Here is a 26,551-nt window from a genome sequence, read left to right as displayed (position 1 = left end):
TCCATATAAAGTCATTCCTGTAGCCTAGATCTACTGAAACACGAGGGTCTCGGTAACACCTTGAAAAGATGCCAGTGCTTCACTCAGCTATGTCTCTGCTTCTTGGAGCCTGGTTTAGAGATGGAGCAGGAAAGGAGAGGCACCTTGAGCAAGCACAGGCTGCCAAGCCAGGTGCAGGAAACAGTTCAGCAAGGAAGGGACCTAGAATGCCGCAGGCTCCACACCATGTTCCCCGGGGTCCTCCTCTACCTTTTTCTTCCTCTTTTGCTTTGTTGTGATTTCTTCTCTTGCTGCCTCTCTTCTGTTCTGTACCTTTTCCCTTTCCCCCAAAGATTAGTCCACATCAGTCAAGGTGGATACAGGTTTCCCAGACTGTCTGCCTAATAACTTCACTGAGATGTTTATGTGTACTCCAAGAAATTGGTAGGATACTTTGCAAATAAGCTCACCTTTAATGCTAATTCAGTAGCTTTGTCTTTCTTGCCTTCTTCCTGCCTTCCTTCCTTCTTTCCTCCTTTCCCCTTCCCTCTACTCCTCTCATTGTTCTTTCCTTCAATACTTACTAAACATCTATTTATGTACTAGGCACTGGGAGTTATAAATAATAAACATCATTCTCCATCATTCTCCTTTCATTGAAAATACTCTTCAAAAGCTAAGCCCACTCTCAGACAGCAAGAGACACAGGCATTTCAATTCTAGTTCATTGCTATAGTTTGAGTAAGTGGCCCTCAACTGTCCATGTGTTAGAATCTTAGTTCCAACCTGTGGCACTATTCAAAGGTGACAGAACCTTTAAGAGGTGGGGCCTACTTGGAAGTCTTCCAGTCATCTCTCAGCATGCCCTTGGAAGGAACACTGGGACCCTGGACCCTCCTCTTTCTCTCTTTTGATTTCCCAGCCACTGTGAGCTGAACAGCTAGTTCACCAAATGCCCCCTGCATGATGTACTACCTTACCACAGGCCCATTAGCAGCAGGGCCAATTGACCATGGAATGAAACCTCTGAAACTGGGAACCAAATAAACCTTTCCTCTAAGTAAGTTTATTAGCTCATTGTTACAGCAATGGAAATTGACTAACACATTTATCCCTTGACTTGTCTTCCTCCTCCTCTCAGTGGACCTCAAACAATTACATGCTGTGTCTCTATTGATAAAGTAGGGACACTAGTACAATAGGAAAAAAAATCCCAATTTCTCCCCTCACAACCTTGAAATGAGTATATTATTTGCCTAGAGAAGCATATTCATTCGCATCCCTCTAGGAACTCACTGAAAACCAGGGAACAATATTTTGAAATCTAGAGAATGTTTATTTTGCATATTAAGGCTCTGAAAAATCTACCCCAGAGATTGTGTTACAATAATATTTCATTTTAAAATAACCTGAATTCACTATTCTAATTTAACGTAATAGAGTATTTAGGTCTATATGTAATTTTGTTTTTTCTAGCTCACACTTTTTGGAAAGTTTTCACAATGATCACAAAAATTGCTTTTTTTCCTCCTAGAACTTCCATTGTCTAATAATTATTGTATTGCTCAGAGCATGAGTCATGTCAAGGGTTCATAGGCGTTTCTGAGTGGCAGCATGGTGCGCTGGAAAGAGCTTTAGATTGAAAATCGTGAAGCGTGGGCTCTTAAGGCCAATACTGCTGTTTACTAAGTCTATGCCTCTTTTAGTTAAGGTTTCTTGGTGACCAGCATTAGAAGCCAACTTCATTTATTTACTTTAAGGAATTAAAACATTTTAATTTAAAAAATCACGTGAAGATGATAAAGTGTGTAGAAACTGAAAATTTACAAATTATTTAAAACCTGAAATTGCTGATTATTCAGAAACTACACAGATGGAACATGGGTGGTGGTGAACAGCAGAAAGGGTTATGGATGAATCTGCATTGTTCTAGCTGCTCCCCATGTCACCCCTCTCCAAGGAAAGCCTGACATTGACTAGATATTGAGCCAGGCTAATGCTGGCAGCAGATCCAGTGATGGTAACCTGCCTATAGTAGATCCTTCCACTGAGTTCACTATTTTGACCTGTGCCCCAGATTTCTGACAGATATGATTGATTTGGGCACCTTGATAGCCAGTTATGCAGCCAATCAAATTGTTTGGAATGGTGAGTTCATGAGAAGTAGTCTGACCAGATGCATGCAAAACTGCCCAATAGCATTTCACCTCTGGAGAGTGGGATTCAATGCCACTATATCCGGTGCTGTCATGCATCAAGGAAAAATGAGACTGTTGTATTGCCAACTGGTGCAGCTTGGTCAAATCTGGCTGTGGAATGGCATACTGTCCTTGAATGGTGTAGGCCTGACCACCTGCAAAGATGACTGGAGAACTTGATGGCTTGGGCCCGTACAGGATGGTCACACCCTTTGAGGGGGACTCCAACATGACCACACCGATCTGTTTGGCATACTCAGTGATGGACTGTGGGATGCTAGCAATAGTGATAGCCTGCTCAGTTCAGCTGGAGAGAATATCTCCCACCTCTTGGACCTAAGCCCCTGTACTCTCTCCTATGTCCTTGATCTTGCAACCGCCTTTTCCAATGAGAGAGCCACACTGACTAGCAGGGACCACCAGCCTTAGAATGACAGGCTTCTACTGGCAGCTGTGTTGCTTGTCATAGAGCTGCTGATGTCCTCTTCCAGTTGGTCAGTGACCATAGCTTTGTGGGTCCAGCCAAAGTGATAAATCGTTCAGGGCAAGTCCCTTCTGAGATGTTGATACATGTGCCACTCCTTTCTTTCTGATGATACTGGCAACTTCCTTTCCATGCATAATAGCCAGATGGTGAGAGTGACGTTTAATCCACCTTCAACCACACCGGTGTCCACGTCGAGTTCTGTGGGGAGGGGAACTTTTTGAGTGGTCAAGTCTTTGATCACTGGTGGGGATCAAAGCCAAAAACTGCAGGCACGAGATGACTGAGGGGAAAAGAGGAAGGCAGGAGCCTGGGGAGGAACAATGGGGGGGAAGGCAAGGAGGGCCCCGAGGGTGGGCAGAGGAGAAAGGGGGTGGAGGGGGAGGAAGAGGAAGGGGAAGAATACCCCCAGGAGTGTGGGAGAGGGCACAGGCTGCGGTTACTCTGGCTGCTGCCTCTGCTGCTCTAGAAACCAACTTTAAATGATTATTTATTTAGGAACAATGTGTTGGCAGGACACTCAGGTATCTCGTAAACTTGAAGACAGCTGGACATCAAAGATAAGAACTCACAAGGGTGGCTCCAGCATGCCACACTGGGAAAGCACAGACTCCCTTCCAATGGTGCTGCTCTTCATGGACCGTCAGGCTCCGAGTCTCTGCTCTGATCATCATACTCTTGAGAAAAGACTGATAAGTTCAGCTTGGGGCTGGAGAGAAAGAACTAGCTGCCTCTGAAGTTAAATTAAAGAGAATCCCACCAGCAGAGGATGACAGTCTAGACATGGACTGAGGGCCCTGAGGCCCTCCCCCATCCCACAGCCCTTATCAGCAAAAAACATCAACAGCAATGAACATCAACAGAGGTCACTCCAAGAGGCCTCTGCCAGCACCTCTGGGCCTTCTTGTTTCTTGATCCTATGGGTAACGGTTTCTAGTGCTTCTTATGTATTTATGCATGTATTATTTTAGTTTATTAGTACATATGTGAAGTACATAGTTTTCACATTCTTGCATGGAGCTGGTACTGGCGCATAGGACATTCTCATTTCTTTTTTCATCCCTTTCCCCACCCTCCCCCTTCCACCCATCTCTTGAACCCTTCTTTTTGCAATATTTGCAGTATATAATGTCTAATTCTTCTTTAAAGTAGTAATGAGAATCTTTGGACATGTTTTAATATTTCAAAAAATGAAACAAATAGTTGGTTGGGGTAAGTTTGCTCCATTACATTAAAACATCACATTATGATTGAAGGCCTGGAATTGTTCCACTCAGGGGACAGCAATGTTCATATACGGATTACAAACTCTGAGTAGCAGTTAATTCTGATTCACAGAACATAGGCAAGTGATCACTATTTAATCAACGTAACTTGATTGAAAATAATGTTTTGTGAGATTCCTTAGAAATGAAAAGCATCTGCATCTATGTTGTAAAAAAAAAAAGCTTACTTTATTTGTAGGAAATTGTAACAAATTTTCTCACCCACATTTATAGACACTTAAAAGAGAATTGTGGAAAATAAGAAATTTATGGCTGTCTCTACTTAGCCCCAGAATAAAAAGCCTATATGTATGTAGCCATTAATGTCAACACCCTAAGTGAGAGGAACTTCAGCAGGAGGCCTTTGAAAAATGTTACACTTCATCTCAGAAAAGCTGTCTTCCTTCTCTTAAGGAGCTCAGATGGAAACTTGAAATCTTATATAGGCTTATGCTACTTTTCCTCATTGAATGACATTAACAATTAAAACATGTTAAAATAACACAGATCCTTAATATATTCTTAGGCCCTAAATGTTCTGGGTGAATTCTGACCTAGAAAGTTACAGCTTTGTTTGATAAATTAAGCAGCAGAAAAGAAGTAGATATCAATATAGCACCCACTTGGGTATGAAAAGACCTAACTTCTTATTAGCTCCTAGTTAGCTCTATTCTTCCTGTAACTAGTATTGTGTCCATACAGTCACCTCTATGCCTGAACTTTAGTTTTCTTCCCTGTAGACTAAGAATCTTAAGATGAAACTAAGATTGTTTCTATCTCTAAGTTTCTGTGTTTCAAAAATAGCATGCACTGCCTGAGTTCCCTAATGTGCTAAGCACTACTCTAAGTGATTGTTAATACATACTGCATCCTTCAGTCCCCACTACAAAAGACCATTTTCATCATAGTTTTATAAAATGGGAAGTAGATAGGTAACAAGGACAAGGTAGGGTGAAAAAGAGTCGGACATCTCTGTTACAAAGGGCATGATAAGCCCTACCGGTTCAGGTGTTGGATGCTTCCTCACATGCCCTTCCTCCCATCACTCAGTACAACTGAGCAGACGCTTACATGTACAGTTCTTTTCATCTTTCCCCTGAAATCATCCCTAATCACCTAAGTTGCCTGTCTCTAAATTGCCTGCAATTTGTCTTCATCTTTCTAGAACTGAAGAGATGAGACTACGTACCTTCCAGGTGCAGTTTCTGTGGGGACCACTGAACAAGAAGACAAACTACTTTTATGAAGGTCTCCAGGAAGTCCCCTATAGAGGAGTAGCTAGCCTGTCTGAATACTGTTGTCCAGATGGCAGACACAGACAGTCCGAGGCCCAGTGAAGACAACTTCCAGACAAATGAAGGGCTTGGGAAAGAGATAGAAATTGGGTTTCGTTTATCTAAATATAATAAAACTGGCAAATATTGGGAGACTCTGGCAAATACTGGGCGCCTCTGTGGACTCTTGAGTCAGTCTTGCAAGCAAGGTGCTGACTGAGTTTTGTTCCAAGTTACCTTCACAAGAATGTTTGCAATGTGAACAGCCCTAAAAGATAGAGATAAGGTCTGACCACAGAACTGAGTAGAAATGCTTACTGCCCATTATAAAAGATTTGGGTTCCTTGAACTCTAGGTTTCCCTCCTATAACAAAATTCACTGAGTGTACACATGTGCCCGTCTGGCCATTTTCATTCCCATTGTGAGGGAATTGGGGTTCAGTAGGCCAACATAAATAAGCTGACAACCTGGCTACTGCTGTGTTTTTTACCTCTGATCTATGAATCACACATCTTCTGCCAACTTGAAGTAATAATAGGTTAGCCTATTAGCTTATAAGTAGATTAAATTCACACCCTTCATAATTCTTGGTGTTAATAGAGGACACAAGTTTCAATAAAATTGAACTGTAAGTCTTCAAAGAGAGGTCAAAACAAGCTTTTTTCCTCCCTTACTGAGACCTCAAGAATAGTCTCTTAAACTATAGGAAGAGATATGGATCTAGGCTTTGGGAATATTAAATTTGTTACTACTTGTATGACTTACCCAGAGCAATTTTGGAATCTTCCACCCTAGAAGATATTAAAGGATAACCTAGATACCTTCCATGTGAAAAAGATTAGACCTACACACACCTAAATGCAAAGTCAGAGACAAGCACTAGCATGTTATAATGCCTTCAGTGTTACAGTGTTACCAACTGCCTGATGTCTTAAAAGTAACTCTGTTCCAGGCAAGGGCCCTTGGCTTGGCAATTTTTTCTATGCAAAATATCCACAGGATGTCAAGCATTTTCCCAATGTGTGTTAGCTTAAACTTGGTCAACATTAATGCAAAACTTCCATGTTTCCCTCAAGGCGGTGTTGGGCCCCCAACACAGGCCTTTTAAAGAATGAATCCTCTCACTGTCACCTACAGCCTTCCTGTAGATCCTGCTGGTAGATTCAGAAGATAACCAAGGTAGGGAGTAGATGGTGCCAGTCTCCAGGACCCAGAAGCTTAGATGGTTTCTATCCTCTTAACAATCCCTCCTTTTCTTTTTATCTTCCCCAGTACGTCCTCCCAGGGATGGTTTGAGGAATGACTAGATAAACCACTGTGTAGTCCCAACAATCCATCATTTCCCATAGCCAGCAGATGATGAAGGAAGCAATAATGAGAGCATGAAGTTCTGAGTACCAGAGAAGGAAGCCTGATTTGCTCACTTCCATGAAAAATACAGCACATTCAATCACCCCTTTATGTACATCCTTTCTGATGAAGAATTCAAAGCTTTCCACATTAAATATCCCACACGACTGCTCCGTTAGCACTACTTTAATTTTGTACAGATCTTTTCCTTTTTTGAAACACTATCATCATAACTGACTCTAATAAAAACCCCCATTGGCAGGGCAAATATTAGTACACCCAGCCTATAGGCGAAGAAATGGAAGGTTGCTGGAGATCACAAGGTTTCTATTATGTCATATTACTAAAACTGGAACCCAGATGCCTGACTTCATTTAAGTATCCCATTTTCTATAACCTATAGGAGGAGATGCAGGTGGTAGCCATGGGTAACATGTTCCCATTTTGTAGAAAGAATCAAGTGATTTTTCCAGACATATATTATGCGAGCTATAGTGGAAACAGAACTAGATTCAAGGTCTCCAAAATCTGTGGTCCCAGGTCCTTCCCGATATTCTCCTTGTCAGAATGGATGAGAACTCACATTTAAGAGGAAAGTCACTGAGCATATGACAGTTCATCACTGAGTCTCTGTACTCTGGACACCAGAACCTATAGAAGATTCATTTATCTTTGGTCTCTTGCAAAACAGATTCCCTCTTGCTTCACTGTGGTGGCAAGGTCCTGGTGTTCAGCAGTAGGTGATTTAGGGTTGAGTTCTAGCTCTGATATTTACTCTCCATAAGACCTGGGACAAATGACTTACCACTTCCTGTTCCTCAATAGCTCTTCTATAGGATGGGATAATAACAGTAGACATCTCACAGAGATGCCATGAAGGAAAGCAATCATGTATATAGAAAATTAAGCAAAGTGAAGTTACTATTATTGATCATGACATGGATAGAATCTAGGGAAAAAGAAGAGAAAAAGTAAATGAAATTGGTGACACAGACAACAAAGTTTGCCAAGGGAGTGCTGAGCCGCAGTGCCCAGAGTGCCCTGCTGAGTGCAGGAATGGGAACAAATCCTTGGCCCTCTGGGAAGCCCTTGCTCCTGACTTTCCAACTAGAGCTGGCTTAGCTCTCAGAAAATCTTACGGTTCTGGGAAATGGCCATGAGTCACTTGGTCCCTCCTCTGCCTTTGCCTCTGAGGTGTGTTTCAGATTACAGCATTGCCAAGCACTGTCTGGCAAGCTGCAGGGCTCCAGACCTGGCCTAGCCTCCATCACCAGAAGAGGACTGCATTTTCTGCTAGACAGGGCAGGGAGATGCATCGGCTGCAGGGGACAGTCACTTGCCTGGGCCCAAGGCATTCAGACATCCAACCATGTCAAAGAAGCCTAGAGAAAAATGTTTACAGACATAGAAAATAGTGTCTTGATCTTTCTTCAAATCACTGATGCTCCTGTGTCTAATGCACCATTGCCATGGTATTAGTAGAGAAAAGGCAGTGGAAAATACTGGCTGCTGGATACTTTTTTTAAAAAAAAGGTTGGCTTGAACCTGATGGGGACTTATTATCTATCTGCAAGATGAGCTCAGCCATTAGACAGGTACTTTGCCTGCTGGCTGAGCAAATGGAGAGGACCCCTGTAAAACACAGCAGTTCCCAGGTGATCTGAAAAGTCTGGAGCAACCTACTTCAAGTGTGAGCTGTTGGCACAGGAGAAATACACTGGCCATAGGTCAATGCTGTGAACAGCACTGTGGAAATGGGCCACAATTTTAGAAGAACAAAAATGAGATCTGTACCTTTCCAGCACACCGGGGCCTGACCACTCCACCCTCCCCTACAATACACACATCATACATCCACCCTTCCCTCAGGGCGATCCCTCTCTCTTTACCCTCTACCACTTTCTCTTGGTTGTTTCATTATAGCCTCTATCTCATTTTCCTTCCACAGTGCTGCCTTGGCTGCAAGCATCCTTCACCCCCATCATTCATTACCCACCCCTACTCTGCTATCCGGTCATCCCTCATAAATGTCAGAACTATGGATGATGTCAGAATTCATTGCTCCAATTTCCACATTTTATAGACAGAGACACTGAAACCCAGAGAGACACAGTGACTGATCCAAGGTTATCCAGCTAGAGTTGGGATAATTGGTGCTAGGACCTAAGATTCCTAGATACAAACCCAGTATTTTTTCTAGCACAGCCTCATCTACTCTGGAAGACCTCTTTCATGAAGCTGAAATGTGGGGACTGGCTTCTGAAAACCACACTTCCCCCATACCTAGCTCCCTTTGCCTTGTCCTTAAGGGGGAAAAAAATAAAGTGTGATTAATTTTTAATCTATCCTACATCTCTGAAGGGAAAGCTTGAGAGAACAAGAATTCCTCTTTAAAATGTTCAGTTCAACCCCCAGGGCCACATGAGCAGTAGAAGTAGGAGAAATAGAAGGTGACCTTCCTTCTAAAAGTTTTGCAGAGAAATTGGGCAGGACCTAAAAGATACCACTTATCAAATAGAGGGTGATAAAGTCAACCTGGGAAGGTCTGGTTAACAGAAATCCTTCTGGCTCCCAAGTTCTGATTCTAAGACTCTTGGAATGGGAATGAGTTGGCCCAGGGAACATAAGGCTGAGGGAAATGAAGTAAGACTTACATAATGGGTTCCCACTTTAAAAAGAACTATAGACAGAGAAGATCAGGTAAAGATGAAGAAAAAAGAAACAGGCTTCCCTTACATAAGAAAGATTTAGATCCAAACCCCTCAGTGAATTTAAAAAAAAAAAAAACATAAGTCAGGAATTCAAAAAAGAATTCAGAGCAGAAAAATGCCTTGACCTCAGAAGCTTTCTTCAGCACAGGGGTTCTAGGAGAAGGTGGTCTTCTGAAGGCTGTACTGGTGATGAGAAAGAGCAAGGCATCCATGTTTAGGGTTACTATGTGGCTGCTCAATGGATACCATTAGCACCATATCTCTCCTAACTAAGATTCTCCAGCTCCTCACTACAAACAATAAAGCTATGCTCAGATAGCACAGTCTTCTCCTGCCGGCACAGCTTTGCTGGAGAAGTACAGGTTTGGCTCTCTTTTCCATCATGGAACCATTCAGCCATGAGTTTCCTGCGGGGAAGCAGCGTGTATCAGTAAGACTCAGGTTCACTGAAGAAGATTCAGGCTCCCTCGACAATGGACTGCATGGAGTTGGGGCAGATCCTGTGCAACACAGAGGCAACATAGGGATGACAGCGAGAGAAAACTCCAACAACCAAGTCCTCTTTTCCTCTTTTCTCTCCCCGCTTCCCTGCCCAGTCTCCATGCTAATGAAAATAAGCCTGCACAGCTTCTTCTGCAGCCAAAGAATTCGTTCAGAGCAATTTGAAGCCAATTGAATGAACAGGAATAAACGAGCAGATATTGCAGTTTATGGCTGGCTGCTCCAAGACCCCAGGCAGTGATTAGAGGCCCTCGGTCCTTTTTATGCCCACAGCAAGAAAACGGGTGAAATTCGGTCCAGTTAAGAACTCTAAACAGGAGGTGCAGTGGCGAGGATTAGGATGGATAATTATAGTCTGTGTTAATACTGGGGCGGTGGTTCTGCCACCTGGACTTGAGAAATCATTAAGTGATTGAGTAAAAGATTGAAACAGTGGGAGGCAGTGATTGCTTTGTTAGGCCCATGGATAGATAAGGATGAAGTGTCCTTGGGGGAGGGAAAGACGGTTGCTACTTCTGGTCGACCTTGGCTGCTGCCGGACTCTGTCCCGGTACTGATTCACTTTCCCTAAACAGCAGGGAAAACAAGTGTGATTCACACGGGCACAATCTGCCCCGCTTCCTCCTCCACCACCACTGCTGGGAAGCAGACAAGTAACCCTTAGGGCCTCCATGGAGTTTTATGTCCTCTCCTCCCCAGGATGGAAAGGAAGAATCCATTTGCACTGGTCCCTCCATGATCCCTCACCAACACTTCTTATAGTCAAGAACACTGATTTCCAGGGTCACCCAAACATCTGTGGTTTTGGAATAGAGATTTTTCTCTTAGTCAAGTAAAAAACTTCCTTTGAAGGGTAGAGTCCATAGTCTTGAACTCAGAACTAGTGAAAGTATTGAGCAGATATGGTTGACCTTGACTGAGCACTCGAATCTCAGTGAAGCAGTTCAGGAAGAAGCCTCCGTGATAAATACAAAAAGAAGAAACATTATCTTTACTAGGACATCCTATGTCCGTAGGCATTTTGCTCCCCTCTATTATTATGAAAATAAAATCAAAGATAGTGTTTTCACTAAAACTCCCACCACACTCATACTTTGTTCTGCTTTGTAGTAACAGCACTGAAGCTACAAAACTTAAAGAGGCTTGGTCCTGATCTCAAGAAACAAAAGTCTAGTGGAGATAGATAAGTAAACATATCATTTCTACCTATAACAGAAAACCCTGTGTTGGATGTCACTTCTCTGCACACATGCAAAGAAGAATGGCACTTAATCCAGTACAGGGCACCATATAAGCTGTGTGCTAAAAGACAAGGTGCAGGAATGAGCCAAAAAGAGACCAGGGCTGCACTGGTTGTTCTGGCAGAGAAAATAGCACCAGCAAAAGCACAAAGGTGGAAAATTGTATGGCTTGCTTGAAGAAGTACTGCTGGTCCAGTAATACGAAAACATAAGGTGTGGTGCAGGTAGTTAGGCAAGATAAGATCAGCAGTTCTTAAAGCTCATACTAGAAAACATACACTTTATTCAGTAAAGAATTGCAAAGCCCTCTGAAGTTCCAAAGAGTTAGAAATATGTAAATACAAATACCATATATATATATATATATATCCCAGATTAATGAGTCTCTCTCTCCTCATTTCAGGGCCAGAACATTTTCTAGATTTAAATAATGCAAGGCAGAATATGAATGGGATTGGTGACTGAGAGCAGCAGGGTAGAGATGTGGAACTGTGAATAAATTATAGCACTTGGGCCAGAGTAGGGTATTAAAGAGAACTGAAGAAGTTCAGAGGATAAATGAGCCTTCAGATAGGAAGGGATGGCTGCTGAGCAGAGCTTACTGCCCCACCTGCAGCTTGATCCATGATAGGATGCCCAGAGGGACTCAGCAAGGTTGGCAGAGGGGCCAAGTACACTAGAAACCTGTGGTTCCTCCAGGAGCTGGACCCCATGTGAAGGTGTGTGTGAGGACTTCTATGTGGTGTCCACACAGGAAGGAGGTTCTCTAGGACCAAGCCATGAAACCCAGCTCCTGGGAGATAATGCCTGCCAGGGGATGACAGAGTGAGATGCACATGGGAGCAGCACACAGTGAGAGTCACGTACACATTTGTGTTTTAAAGAATTTGAGAAAACTCACTACAGACAACATGGTTTAAGTTGGATTACACCATTTCTTAAAGCTATCTGACCATAACAGCTCTCCTTCACAGCTTCACCTTGGGAGAGACGGCAGGAGACCGTGCCCTGACCCTCCTTCCTATCTTCAGGTGGCCTCCCCTCTTGGAATGATACATTTGCCTACTGGTTGGTGGCTGAGTGCAGGGGTTCCAGGACCCTTAGAAAGTGCTTAAACAGTTCCACCTGTTTAGCCAAACTTTGGGCCACCCCAATCGCCCAAAGTGAAAAGTCTAGTGTCCTGGGATACTTTAGACTAGAATGCCATTTCATTCAATACAGCAGGTACATCCTGAACACTCCAGTAATGGAGTAAAGACAAAGATAAGCACAGTCTCTGGTTTGGCTACCATCAGGGGAAAAGGCAAGACTCCAAAACCAGAATGGATAGATCCCAGTTCAAGGTGACATCAAGCAGATGCTAAAATTGGGGATCCAAGGACAAGTTGCATAGATGTCAGAAAAGGAAGAAATTGAGTCTTTTTTTATCATAATAAAATATGCACAATGAAAAATTTACCATTTCATCCATTTTAATATGAATTTTGTATTTATCAGCATATGTTTGCAGTACATAATGATCATATATCTTATGGGGAGTTGGTACATGTACATAATACATCCTGATTCCTTTTCTTCATCCCCTTTCCCTTTCCTCCTTCTCTCCTCCACTCATTTTTTGATCCATTTCTTTTTTTCATCCATTTTAAATGCATAGTTCAGTAGTACTAAATAGTCATATCTTTACCACCATCACCACTATGTACCTCCATAATTTCATTCACTTTATGAAGTAGAAAATGTACCCATTTAACAACTCCCCACTCCCTTTCGCCAGCTCATAGAAATCATTAGTCATATCTGTTTCTGTGAGTTTAAGTACAGTAGGTACCTCATACTAATGGAGTTATACAATATTTTCTCCTTAGTTCATCCATGTGGTAGCATAAGTCAGAATTTGCTTCCTTTTTAGGCTGAATAATATTCCACTGCATGTATCTATCACAGTTTGCTTATCTAAGCAACTTTCATACAAAAGTTAGGAAGCAAACTTTCAAGGGTAGAGGAGAAAGGGTGATACTCTAGGTGTGTAGTGGTAGTGGGGAGTTCAGTGGCACACTGTGCATACAGAGGTGAGCTGTTTGAGGGCATTGCATGTGGGGAGGTGGGTGAGGATGCCCACAGGTTCCTAGATCTGCTGGGGACTGAAGCAATGTCAGAAGCTCCTCAACTAGGGACTGCAGATTGGCAAGGACACCTAGCCCTTCAGTTAGCTAAAAAAAAAAAAAAAAAAAAAGGAGGCCCAACTACATAGGAATAGAGGAACAGACCTCCTGATTCTAAGATAGGTTCTGGAAGGAGAATTGCTCAGTTGAGAGCAATCACAATACATTTATGAGAAGAGTAACCCAGTATTCAGGGAAATTCCCTGCAAACTAAATCACTTCTCAAAATCTGCCCCATGAAGGAAGTCATCCTGCCTATTGGCAAAGCCACTGGGCAATTCAGACCCAGGTTTGTTCCCATAGATCATAGCTCTAGTGAGGTCCTAGAACTCTGTCAAATTCCCGAGAAGACCAGCAGCTCCCATGGAGAAAGCATCTAAAAATGCACCTTGACCACCCACCCCTCCTGCAGATCCCTCTCCACCAGCCCAGGCCAGGTGACCCAGGGGACTGCCATACACACACACACACACACCCAGGGGACTGCCACACACACACACACACACACACACACACACACACACCCCTTCCCTCTAGGAAACTCAGCTCGAGGACCACAGGCCTATCTCATTTCCCACTTCCCCTCTTCACTGAACAATGGCCCTCTCATTAGTCGGCCTCCTTCCCTGTCTGCAGGCCTTTATTACAGTAACTATGGAGTCAGCCAATGCACTTTCTGACAAGAAGGAAAAGAGCAATTAGGGGCTTTTGTCTCTGCCGTGTGGCCTGGCTGACATCATCCTCTCTCCCCCACCCCACCTCACCCTGCCTGCGTGCAGGGCTCATCATTAACCCCCTTCTCTCCCTGCTGCTTCCTGGTCAGGAAGTCAAGCCAGGCATACATGGAGGTTCAGTGATGAGTTGCAGCCCCACGTGCAGGGGGCCCAGGGCTCTGGGGATTCTGAGGCAGGAAATGAAGGGGTCAGCCCAGATAATCACTGAGGTCACTGGGCATCTCATTATCTCCACTAGGCCCCTCCTGACTCCACGGCCATTTCTCGTCCAGTTTCTAGCACTGTGGAGAAGACTGTGGAGCTGGTGGCCAGTGGCTGCTGCCCACCAGTCCTGCTCCATGCTCCATGCCCACAACACTGCCCACTCCGAAACAACCCCTCTAGTGAGGAAGGGTGTAGCACTAAGAAGGTAAAAGGCAAGGTGCGAAGCCCAGTAGATCCAATAGATGTGAACCATTCCACAGCACCAAAGTATCCCTGGATCTTAGATGATGTTGTGAATCCTCAAAGCCTTTATTAAGTAACTACTGTGTGCTCAGCTATGAGACTGGGGAAGAATATAAAACAGACCTAGGCCCTGTTTTTCAGGAACTTCGGACATGGAGCCAGCCATCCTGAGTGTACTGAGGACCTCCAAGAGGGGCAGCTAATCCGATGTTGAGTGTCAGAAATCACTTCCTGTGTGGAAAGTGATGTTTTGATTAAAGCCAGAAAGAGGAGCAAAAGTTAGCGATGGGATACGGGGGGTGGACTGAAGTGTGAAAATGCTCTAACATGGGAAGAAAAGTGGCTCGTTCAAGGTTCTCCTAGGGATGTGTGGCTGGAATGTAGCAAATGAGGCCAGAGATGAAGACACAGAGCTGTTACCCACCCTCCTTCACCCCACCGCACTCCACAGGCACCAGTGAAGAAGCCCATTGAGGGGATCCTAGGAATCTCATCCAGCTCCTGCCAAAACATTCCGGGGGAAGAAAGCACACTGTGGTCTATTTATGTACAGTGACAGTTGCTAGAAGCATCTTCCTCAAATGAAGGTGAAAGCGGAGTCAAGGTGGTAAGCAGGAACTAACACAAGACTAACACAAGACAGATAAGATTCAGATCCTATCTCATCCACTTGCCAGCTCTATGAACACATCCAAGTTACACTAACCTCTCTGAGCCTTTGTTTCCTTATCTTTGAAAAGGAAAAATAATGTCTGCCCCAGAGCTGTTGAGAAGACTAAACAACTGAGTACCTAGCACAAGACTCAGCCATTCTTAACCATTGGTCTTCTCTGCTTCTGAAATGTATAACATTTACTGGAAGATATGACCTTTTGTACTTATGAAGCTCTTCTGAATCTCCTTATTCCTAGTTCCTTGGACCATTTCTCGTATCACAGGATACTCAAGCTTCTCATCATCTGGCTGCAAATCCCAGGATAATTCTATCCTTAAATGTCTGATGCATGAGGACAGGATGCAGCTCTCTCCCTCCCTGTTTTATCACTAGCACCCAACACAATGCCCAGCACACAGTAAGCAATCAATATATAGTTGCTGAGCGGATGACTGCAGTCTGGTCCTGATGCTTCTATTAATGATGTTCTTCATTTTTAAAGAGTCTCATTCTCCCAACTCATATAAGTCTTAGAGACAACAAGAACCCTATGACTTTCATATATAAACTGCTATTATGTCAAGCCTCCCTCACTTTGTCCTCATTCAGATCATTTTTAAACTAAAGGCAAGACTTTGATTTATACCTCCTACATTTTATCTTGTTAGTTTCAGTCCATTGTTCTGGCCTGCCCAGACCTTTTTTGAATCTTCACTTTGTCATTCAACATATTAGCTCTCCATCTACCTTTGTTTCATCTATCAATTTGCTAAGCATGCCTCCTACATCTTCATGTAGGGGATAAAATGTCAAAGAAGACAGACACATTGTATAGTTCTTTAGGGAGATGGACAAGTTCCATGACCCAGCACTAGGGATTTTCTGGTTGACATCGATTCATTAATCAACACATCTTGGGGAAATTGTTCAACCAATGAGGAAGCCACCATTCAGCTTATAACATTTCATTTTGTCCACAGCATTACAAGAGGCACCATCAGATTTTAAAAAGAAAAAAAAAAAAAAACGCTTGTCATATTAATAACTACCAGGTATGGGGAGAAGGTACCAAGTGCCAAGGATGCTATATACCACTGTATCTTATTTACTCCTCCCCGCAAAGAAAACACCCCAAGGCAGCTGCTGAATAGGTAGTGGGCAAGCCACTGCCTGAGTTTGAGTCCTGACTGCCCCCTGCTGGCTGAGCAATTTTAGACAATGAATTGTCAGAGAGGGCCACTTGTTAAAACAAATGACTTAAGTCGCTTTATAGCAACTTAAGGCTATAAAGGTTTATTTCTTGCTCAGCCTAACCCCATGGGGGTAACCATCCACAGAAAGGTTTGGGGGCCAATGCTCTAAATATCCAGTGTTCCTTCTCAGAGGCCTCCATTGTGTCTTCTCCATTTAGCAAAGTACTAAGTACTTGGGTGGGGAATTCCAAGACAGGTATAGTTCTGACATGTCACTGTGCCCGCATTCCAGTGGCTAGAACTAGTCACATGACCAACCTCAATGCACAGGAGACTGGGAAATGTAGTGTGTGGGGTGATGACTACCGTCTTCTGTCAGGGGTGGGAAGGAGTCTGTCCACTTTTTCAGCTGTGGCACTGACATACATGACCATCCTTTCTGCCTCACAATGTCTGTATTGTTCAGAGAGCTCCAGACACCAGAGCCAATGGGAGAGAAAAAGGGAGAGAGGGAGAAAGGGAGAGAAAAGAGGAGAGACTTCATTTAAGGAATAGGCTCACCTGACTGTAGGGGCTAGAAGTCTGAAATCTGCAAGGCAGAGTAAAAACTCCAGCAGGAGTCCATGCTGCAGACTTCAGGCCAAGGGCAGTTTGAAGGCTTTGAATCTTTTTCCATTGGGGAATCTCAGTCTTTTCACATAAGGCGTTTAACTGATTGGATGAGGCCCACCCACAACATAAAGAGTAACCTGCTTTACTCAAAGGCTGCTGTCTTAAAGGTTAATCTCAATTTTAAAAAATACTTTCTCAGTAACAGCTAGACTTTAGTTTGACCAAATAAATGGGCACTGTGGCCTAGGCAAGCTGCTACACAAAATTAAACCATCCAGGGCTGGGCGTATAGCTCAGTGGTTGAGCACCTGCCTAGCATAAATAAGGCCCCATGTTTGATCCCTAGCACTGCAAAATAAATGGCCATCACAATGCCATTTTGAGTATTAAGTGAGCTATATCTAAAAACTGTAACTCCAGTTAGATCACTTTCTGATACATAGTAAATGTTCTTACATACTTACATTTATTATTGTCCCATTTTACAGTAATAATGGAGAGACGGAGAGATTAGGGTTAGTAAACTAACTTGGCCCAAAGCACCACTGTCAGATCCCCATGTAAGTTTCTCTCCACTCCTCCTCACAGCTGCTTGGGGCCTATTACTTATGAGGAGCTTCAGTCTGCGGGCAAGGTGTTGGGCAGAGGCTAAGCTTGGAGATAAGCTAGTCAGACAGCAGGCTCCATGTGGGCAGAGTGCCCACCACGTGAGTATGTCACATGTGCCTAGAAATACTTGCCAACTAAATACTAAGGCCCCTATGAAATAATAGATGTTATTATTCTGAACAGCTAGTCCCCCCTACTTGTGATCCTAAGTGTTCCCACATTCACCAGGTTCAGTCTGGACCCCTGTGAGAGGGGCCAGAACCATCTCTAGATGCTTCATCCAGCTGAACAGAACCCTGATCTAGAAATTAAAAGTTCCAGATCTGGTCATGAAGCCATTGACGACACTGAGGAAACCCTGACCCATCTTGTACCCCAGTTCCCCCTTCCGCAACATGAGTCTGATTTCCCCAAGTCCTACCCCATTTTCACATGGCTTTGAAACCCAGCAAGCATCATCTGAGGTGCAGCATTATCACTGGCATTCCTGGTTTTGGGAAAGAGACTGAAAATCACCCTCAGCCAGCAGGCTTCTCTCTCCATTCCAGCTGGTGCAGACTTGGCACTGTTGCCCACAGACACCGATTTTTCAGTGTTGTCTGCCCATGGCCATGCGTCCAAGGCTGTGGATGCTATCGCATCTGGCTCCATTCTGATTACCAGGCATTTCGGCCAAATGGAAAGAATTTGAGCAACCAGGCTTCAGTCTATGTGTGCTGTAGAGGCAAAATGGCCCTTCAAATGATGTCTACATAGTAAGCCCCAGAGTCTGTGACTATATCACCTTACATGGCAAAAGGAACTTTGCAGATGTGATTAAGGTTAAGGCCCATTACAATAGGGGGAGTTTCTTTGATCGCCCAGGTAGGTCCAGTTAGCCATCAGAACATTTTCCAGCTGCAGTCAGGGAGAGGTATGACTATAGAGAAAAAGCCAGACAGATGGGGCAATGCAGACTTGGAAGACAAAGGGAAAGAGTGAAAAGTCACACACAGAGAGAGACCTCTGGAACATAGAAAAGTCAAAGAAGCCTGCACCCCTGGGGCCTTTGGAGAGAGATGCATCCCTGTCCACATTTTGAACTTCACCTGGCAAAACCCATGTGAGACTTCTGAGTTAAAAACTGTAGATAATCAATTTGTGTTGTTTTAGCCACTAACCAAGTAACAATTTGTTGCAGCAGCTATAGAAAATGAATACCTGTGCCAAGCAGAAGATAGAAGATGCAGACTGTGTGATCTGGAACAAAGATGAAGAAAGATCTGGTCTAGAAACCAAGAGATCCCAGCAAATCCTAGATCAGCACTTCCATCCTTTGTCTCTTTAAAGTATGGTAGTTACCACTCAAGCTGAGGAGCTTGTGAAGGGCCGGAGTCGGTGGGGAGCGATGTGAGAGCTGTTTGTGGATTCAGAGTTAGACTTTATCTCCACAACTGGCTGGACCTACCATGATTTATTTCTGAGCTCTCTCTCTCTGTGGAATATGCAGGAGGGTATGAAAGATTTTTCTACAACCATCTCCATTCTAAGAAGTCCTCTGCCTCTTCTTTCTTGCCTTCCTCCCTCTAGTATCCACCAAGGGACAGTCTGTCACATAACCTCTCCCCAGTGCCTCTTTTCCTCCCCAGCAAGAGCAAGCAGCCATCCATTCTCAGCTCCCAGTCATCTCTTCACAGCAATGAATGACATCGTTAGGAGCCTTTCATTATCAGTGGCTTGCACGCAGCTGATGTTGATTTGATAGAATCCAATTTAGCATCCCACTCTGGGCTCTGCTCCATAAGCATTTGGGTTTAGCATGTACAGGCAGTTTGATGCTGTCTTGATGGCCTTTTAAGCGGCTGAGAAAATTGCTGGCATGGCAATTTGGTAGCAGGCAGACTCTTGGCGGGTGGGGCTCCAGGAATGGGGGAAGAGGCAAGAGATCAGGGGATATTTCAGCCCATATCTGTAAAAGGTTGCTAAGAGCCTGACAATCGTTCATTAACGTGAAGAGAGAACAGATAAATACCTAGAGTGTCTGAGAGGGCTCAGCTCGATGAGTCCATGGTGCCTCCTTCCAGTGGTGGATCCAGGACTGCCCCTGAAACCAAAACACCAGCAAAGGGCACATCACCATGCACAAAACGTTTTTCCTCATTATCTGTCAGTTCCTTGCAGAGGGGTGTGATTCCCTGAGGGCAGTAGCATGCTGGCAATTGTGTAACCCTTGGATCTCCAAATTAAAAGGCTGTAACTTACAGTATCTGCCAATTAACCTGGTGTAAAGACTCTCACTTTGCTCATTTCCAGCTACAATGAGCTGCACACTTGGGAAGAGATATCTTCTGTGGGCTTTGTGAGTTTGAGCACACTTCCTCACACTCATACTAGAGGGTCATGACATTATTTTGAATTTGAGCCCACTTTATGCCTGAAAAAACGGAAGTTCAGAAAAGGTCTGATTTAGTCATGAGCTAGGGGCTAAAGTTTGTGTCCCAACCATGTGCTTCAAATGCCAAGGATACTGAACTTCTTTTCTGTGGAGAGATACACCACCTGAGACCTGAAAGTCCGGCCAGAACCAGCATCCGAACACTTGCACAGGCAGCCCTGTCCTCTGACCTACTGTCACCTGCACTTTGGGTTAGAAAACAAACCTTTTTCTGGGAAGCAATTAGGTCAGGGTGTCAGGGCAAGGGCAAGGTCTGCTGCTCCTGGGAGGCAGGGAAGGTGTGCTCTTCTCTCATGTACCTGATTGCAGTTCAGGAGACAGGATGCCTGTGATGTCTTACTCTTTTCCTTTCTACCTAGTTCTTTTCACAATGGGTGTAATCAGAGAACTCAGAAAAGCTCTAGCTTGAAGTCTTCACCCTCCTGTCGTTTGTATGGGTGTGTGTCACAGCCTCAGTTTCTCTCCTCTCCTCTTGGCCTTTCACCCAGAGGCATCTTAGGAAATGCAACAAGACCCAGAGCTGTGACCCAGGACCATATCTGACCTCAGCCACCACTGAAGTGGAGAACTCTGGCTGTGTCTTGCTTCAGAAACTCACCTGCTTCCCCCTCCAGCACTCTGATACTGAGATTTTGGCCTTCAGGCATCAGCAATCCAAGCACAGCCTAGCTTACAGCCCCAGGGGCAACTCTCCACCAATAGGGCAGAAGCTATTAGGTAAGTGACCCTCCTCTAGTCTCCAGGCAGAACCTTCTGATGTCTCCAAAATCTTCTCTAGAAGCTCAGGGACCCCATGACATCCCTTCTCCTACTGACTACTCCAAAACAAGCTGTCTGCACCCAGTTCCTTGCTTAGGGCTCTGCTTGCAGATATAAATGCAAACCCTCTGAGGTGTTACCATCAATATCCCATTTAATAGATAAGGAAACTGAGGCTGTATATCTGCCTGACTTGTGCTAACCAGGCCCAAGAGTGATTGTCTATCCACCCAACCTGCTTAATAGTTGACACTAGCTGTCACCGATGCAATCAGTGACATTCACTGAAATGGCTGGAACAAGACCACCCTTGCTGGGAGCCAGAACATCATCCAGTTTAAGAGCCACCTTAGATATAAAGAGCACCATGCAAGTGGCTCTCTCTGTTTGTCCCAAAACTGTCAGAGTCCTCTCAATGTTTGTCCTCATTTTTGTTTTGCTTTTGTTAATATTTATACACACACACACCCCATTTATGCACTACTATATAAGTTGAGGATCCTTAATCCTATAATCTGAAATCTAAACTGTTTGAATGCTGACATGATGCTCAGTTTTGGATCTGGAACCTCAAGTGGCCAAGGGTCTGTATGAATACAATCAGGCACTAATGAAAGCAGGGATTCATTAATGTGTTATCAGGCAACGTCAATATTGTGCAAACAGCACGGAGTGTATCATACAAATGAAGCCAGCTACACCATCACTAGGTGATAGGAATTTTCAGCTCCTTATAGTCTTATGGGACTTCCATGGCTGACCAAAACATTATGCGACATGTGTCTATATTCCAAATTAAAAAAAATTCTGAAATCTGAAACACTCCTAGTCCCCCTGTGGTTTGTATGGCATTTTGGAAAGCAGATACTCAGTTAGTGTATATGTGTGAATATTCAAATATATGTACATGTACAGATGTATGTTAACATTCATGTATGTATGTATGTATGTTTAAAAGGTTAGAAAGGAAACTCACCAACATGTAAACAGTTATTCCCAGATAGCGGCAGATGACCCTTCTATTTTGTGTTTGCTTTTCTATAGTTTCTAATTTTTTGCCAGGAGATATTATCATGGTGAGAGGCAAATATAGTTTTTAAAAGAAAAATCAAAACTCTCTGAGAGAATTAACCTAGGACACTGACTGCTGGCCAGCAGGGGCCTCGGCAGACATGGAAAACTCTGTCCTCAGAAGCCAATTGTGTCACTGCCTAGGAAATCCAGGTGGTGGAGAGGGCAGCAAGAAAGTAGTACAGGTGAGAAAGTGGGGAGGAAGGGATAGGTCAGACACTGCACCCTCCCCCAAGTACACAAGTGCATGAGGGAGGGCAGAGGGTGAGAGAGGAGAGACAGAGACCCGGTACTAACATAGCAGGGGCTGTGCGCACAGGCTAAGTGACAGTGACGGTGATCCCGAGAATGAAAGGTCGCAAGTTTAAATAAGATGCTGAGAGAAGGAATAGGCAAGACCTCAGCCTTCACAAAGTACAGTAAATATGCTAGGTGACCTTCTTCATCATCCTATTAGAGTAGGAGTTACCTTTACCTCGAAGGGCTGGTCCCAAGAATTTGGCCCCAAGCTGTACAATTCCCTTGTGTTCATTCACCCCACAGACTCGGATTTGGCAGGCCTGTTCCAGCCACCGCCTTTCAGCTCCGTGCGTGCAGGGACCATAGTGATTTTCCTTATCGTGGTGCCCTACCAGCTGTGAGCAGGGTGAATGCTGGCATCCAATAAACAGACTGTGTAAACAAACCCAGATAGCATCCCACCCACCCGCACAGAAGAGGCTATTTGTCTGAGTGGAAGAAAATTAGTTAGAAGACCTGAGTTTTTGTCCCTACCCTTCTAGGATATAACCTCATGACATTTGAATGGGTACCTTCTTATTTTGTGGTTCAGTTTCCCCAAAGGAGGAAGCACTACCCTAAGAGAAAATTCAGAGGAGAAAAATATATATTTAACAATATACATTATGGATTATCCCTTGGGATAAGCAACTGACACTGTTGTAGGCAACTAAGTTAGATAAAATATTATAGGCAGTCAGGTAGGACTAGTCCCTCAAAGGAGACAGTGCAGAAAATGAGATATTTTGCAACTGTGGGAGAGGCAGGCACCTCTGCTGTGAGCCAGATCTCAAGACAAAAGATAGAACAAATTCACCCACATACTTCCTAAGGATAAGCAACAGGGATTGATAGTCTAAATAGGTCTCTATCACCTTGAGAAAGCCAGGAAGAGTCACTGACCCAACTCCCCACAGAAAAAGCCCCTGTTCTGTATCCATGCCTGCTTGCTACATGACTTTCTTCCCCATTTGATCCCAATTTAATCAATTTTACCTGAACAATTATACTCGTAATCTTATTGGTTGACCATAGTTTTGTTCCACCTCATGCCCAGCTTGTGATTTCCCATTTTTCTCACCTTAGACCCGCCTTCTGTGCATTTTCTTTGTAAAGATCCCTAGAAAAGGCAGGGTCCTTGGCAACCCATTTGGAACCCCTCTGTCTCTCTCTTGGACAGAAGCTTTCTTTCTCCTAATAAATATATTCTGCTCTTAACCTTCATTGTTCCTAAAATTCATTCTTCAAAATTCTTCAATTTTAAAGAACACAGACTTGTACCAGACATCTAGCAGGTTGGGAGTTTCTCTCCTCTACATCAACACAAATGGAGAGCATAAATTAGCCTTGTCCTCAACCCCTTAGAGCCATGGGAGTATCTAACAGGTCAAACCAGACAAATAGGCAGATCCATGGGACACTGAGACTAAGCAGGGATATTGGGGGCTGGGATGATGCTTGAGTTGGGTGTGGTTCTTTGTGTTTCTCTTCAGTGGCCTCTCCTTTGGGACCTTGTGGTCTTAATGGAGGCTGCATTAGCTAATCTAGTGATTCAATTAGTTCTAAATGCTCCTGGCCTGAGAAGGAAGGATAGCAAGGTGGGGATTTGCTGACTCCTATTTGCCGGAAAGGGTTTCCCAAGACAATGGAGATGCAATTTGAATTCCCAAACCCCCCAATTCCTTCTCCATTCAAGAGCCCGTGGGTCATCAACCCAAATGAGATCATGCCTGTGAAAGCACTTTGTAAACTATTTTTATTACTCATTCCTCTCTTCGGGTGAGGACTCCACTGTCTTTTCCTACTACATCTGGCCAAGAGGCAGAAGGGACAGGGACTTTTTGAGGGGAGGCCCTAAACCCTACTTTGAAGAACCCCAGGCCAGTGCTTTTCTGACAACTCAAATGTAAATGAGTTTCTGATTCTCTACCACAAACATCAACTCTTTTCCTAGCAACAGCTCTGCGTTCTGAGCCACTGTGCTAGTATGGAAAATCCTGCACTGCCCACTAGGGATACAACCACACACTGTCCTCACCACCTCTGTTTACTCAAGTGAACTTATTCCCCAGACAGACCTCACTTTGAGAACCAGGGCCACATGTTAGATGTCAGTACCTAGAAAGTATTGCTGGTACCTGACAGGAAATGACATGTAGAAGGAAATGTGGCTGAGAGGACAGCTAGAGAAGACAAATTGGAACAGAGGTGAGGCTATCATTTGCAGGATCTTTTTCTTTCTGGAGAAAGATTCACCTTTTCTAGGGTCCAGACATCACTCCTAACTCTGGAAGCTGTTTAGTTGGGAGGAGTCATCTTGATCCTTTGATCACAATTCCTATAAATTAGGAGGATTAGACTGAAAAATTGATTCCAACTTTGGCTACACGTTGGAATTACTGGAAACTTTAAAAAAACTGTTCGTGCCGTGACTCCACACATGAAGATTCTAACTTAATTGGCCAGAAGTGCAGCCTGAATGTGAAATGATGGGGGTGGTGGCTGGAGGGTGCTAAAAATTGAAACTAGGACCTTGAACATTTGAGCTCACTAGGCAAGTTCTCTACCACTGAGCTACATTCCTACCACTTTTTATTTTATTCTGAGACAGGAGCTTGCTAAATTGTTCAGGCTGGCCTCAAATCTGTGATTCTCCTGTCTCAGCCTCCATAGTGCTTGGATTACAAGCAAGAATCATTGTATCCAGCTTGGATGTGGGATAATTTTCATTTCCCTAGACATTAGTGTGCTGCTAAACTGGCTCTCAAAATAAAAAAACATCTGATTTGTAGTGTTTGCTAAGTTTGTAGTGTATAAGTACTCCCACAATAGCTTCCTTTGAGTAGTCAATAGTGTAAAAACTGCCACAGCACAACACTGTTTGCTGGTGTTTATGAGTTGCAATAAGATAGAGACATACTACAGCAAGCCCAACAGACTACAGGAGGCAAAGACAAATCTTTACCTGGACCCAGGAGTTCCAAATCCCCACAGTAAAGGTGAGAAGGAAGGATATTGCCGTAACTCACAAACCCTTCCTCTCCACCAGCTACAGGGGCCATTTTCTCGTCCCATTCCCCTTGAGAAAGCATGCCGCTATGGTTTCGGAGAACAAAGGACAAAGAAGGAAAGAAAGTCCTAGAGGCTTCCAATGCTATCAATACCCTTTCCAGGAAACAGCCGCTTAGCTGTTCATCTTCCTACCCACCCAGAACACCTCTCCGATAGTGAAAGCAGTGAGCCAGATCCATGAGGGGTCAATGTTTAGCACATTATCCACTTTTGCTAGCAGGAAGATCAAGAACTGTTTTCCCAGAAGACACTCAGAACTGCGATGGAGCCAGGGAGGGAAGAGGGTGGGGAGAAGCACAGGAGGAAGGCAGAGCGCTGCTTCACCTGGCAGGGGTGGGCACTGGGATGTGTCACTCAGGGTCAAGTCTAGGCCACCTTTCTTCTAACAGCACTCACTTAAGAACATTCACGAATTCAACTCTTTGGGGAAGTAGGTTTTTTAAATGTTAAACTGTCTTAGGAGCTCCAAGTCCTGTAAATATGGCAACAGCTTGGTATATGTTATACATTTGAGCGTTAATGGAATTCAGAGTACATTGATAAATATTTTATACCCCCACCAATTTCCAAAATGGAGTATAAATGCGTGATATCCAGTGCAGGCTCAAACTGGGGATCCTCATGTTCAGAAAATTTGTGGTGATACATAGCTGTCAGTGGTCCCATAATAAGGGAAGCCCAAGTGTACTGGGCCTCAGAGAAGAGAACTTAGCTGTCACAGGCAATGAGAAAATAACAAATGGCCTTGGATTGGACAGTCACATTTTGAGGGCCACCATGCAGACTTGCCAACCCATGAAGAATGATGTATCCAACTCAGAGGAGCACCTTTGCCTAAAGCATCTGATGAGCCACCTAAGCCCCAAAACAAGTCCATCCTGCCAACACCACAGGACAGAGATTTTCCTCACCAACATTCAATCAGATATGAGGTCTGAGGTCTGGCCCCTGCTCAGTATTGAATAAGTTTAAGATTCAAAGGTGTTCTAAAGGGGCAGAGAGCATACACATGGATAATAAACAAAATAACCAATAAACATTTACCATGTGGGCCTCTGATCACTGCTTGGACTTACCATAGGTTTAGGTCAATAGCTTACATATCCATGATTAACCTGGTGGTAGTTACATGCCTGGACAACTCATCATGAAATGCAAAATTAACACAAAGATTCTCTGGGCAGGCTGTTAGGAGTTGATTGCTTCTATAGTTTGGACATTGAAATTTCCCCCAAAGAATGTGTGTTAATGGCTTGGCCCCTAGGGTGGTACTATCAGGAGCTAGAACCTTTAGGAGGTAGGGCCTAGTGGAAGGTCCTTGGGTCATTTGGAAGATGCCCTTGAAGGGGATGTGGGAACCTGGCCCCTTCTTTTTCTCTCTTTTGCATTTTCTCCAGCCACAAAAGGAGCAATTTTCTCCAGTGTGCTCTCTGCCCTTACTATCCAGCACCCCATCAAAGGTTCAAATGACCTGACTTTGACCTGGAACCCCTAGAGCAGTGAGCTAAATAATCTTT

General features: G+C 44.0%; 1 pseudogene; it reads right to left on the bottom strand.

Moving 5' to 3' along the window:
- Positions 1-1,844: 1,844 nt before the first annotated feature.
- On the bottom strand, positions 1,845-25,054 carry LOC102029833 (annotated as a pseudogene).
- Positions 25,055-26,551: the final 1,497 nt, after the last annotated feature.

The sequence above is a fragment of the Chinchilla lanigera genome, unplaced genomic scaffold, assembly GCF_000276665.1.
Source record: "Chinchilla lanigera isolate Chin_1 unplaced genomic scaffold, ChiLan1.0 scaffold00009, whole genome shotgun sequence".
Lineage (NCBI taxonomy): Eukaryota > Metazoa > Chordata > Mammalia > Rodentia > Chinchillidae > Chinchilla > Chinchilla lanigera.
This window is presented reverse-complemented; position numbering and strand designations above follow the sequence as displayed.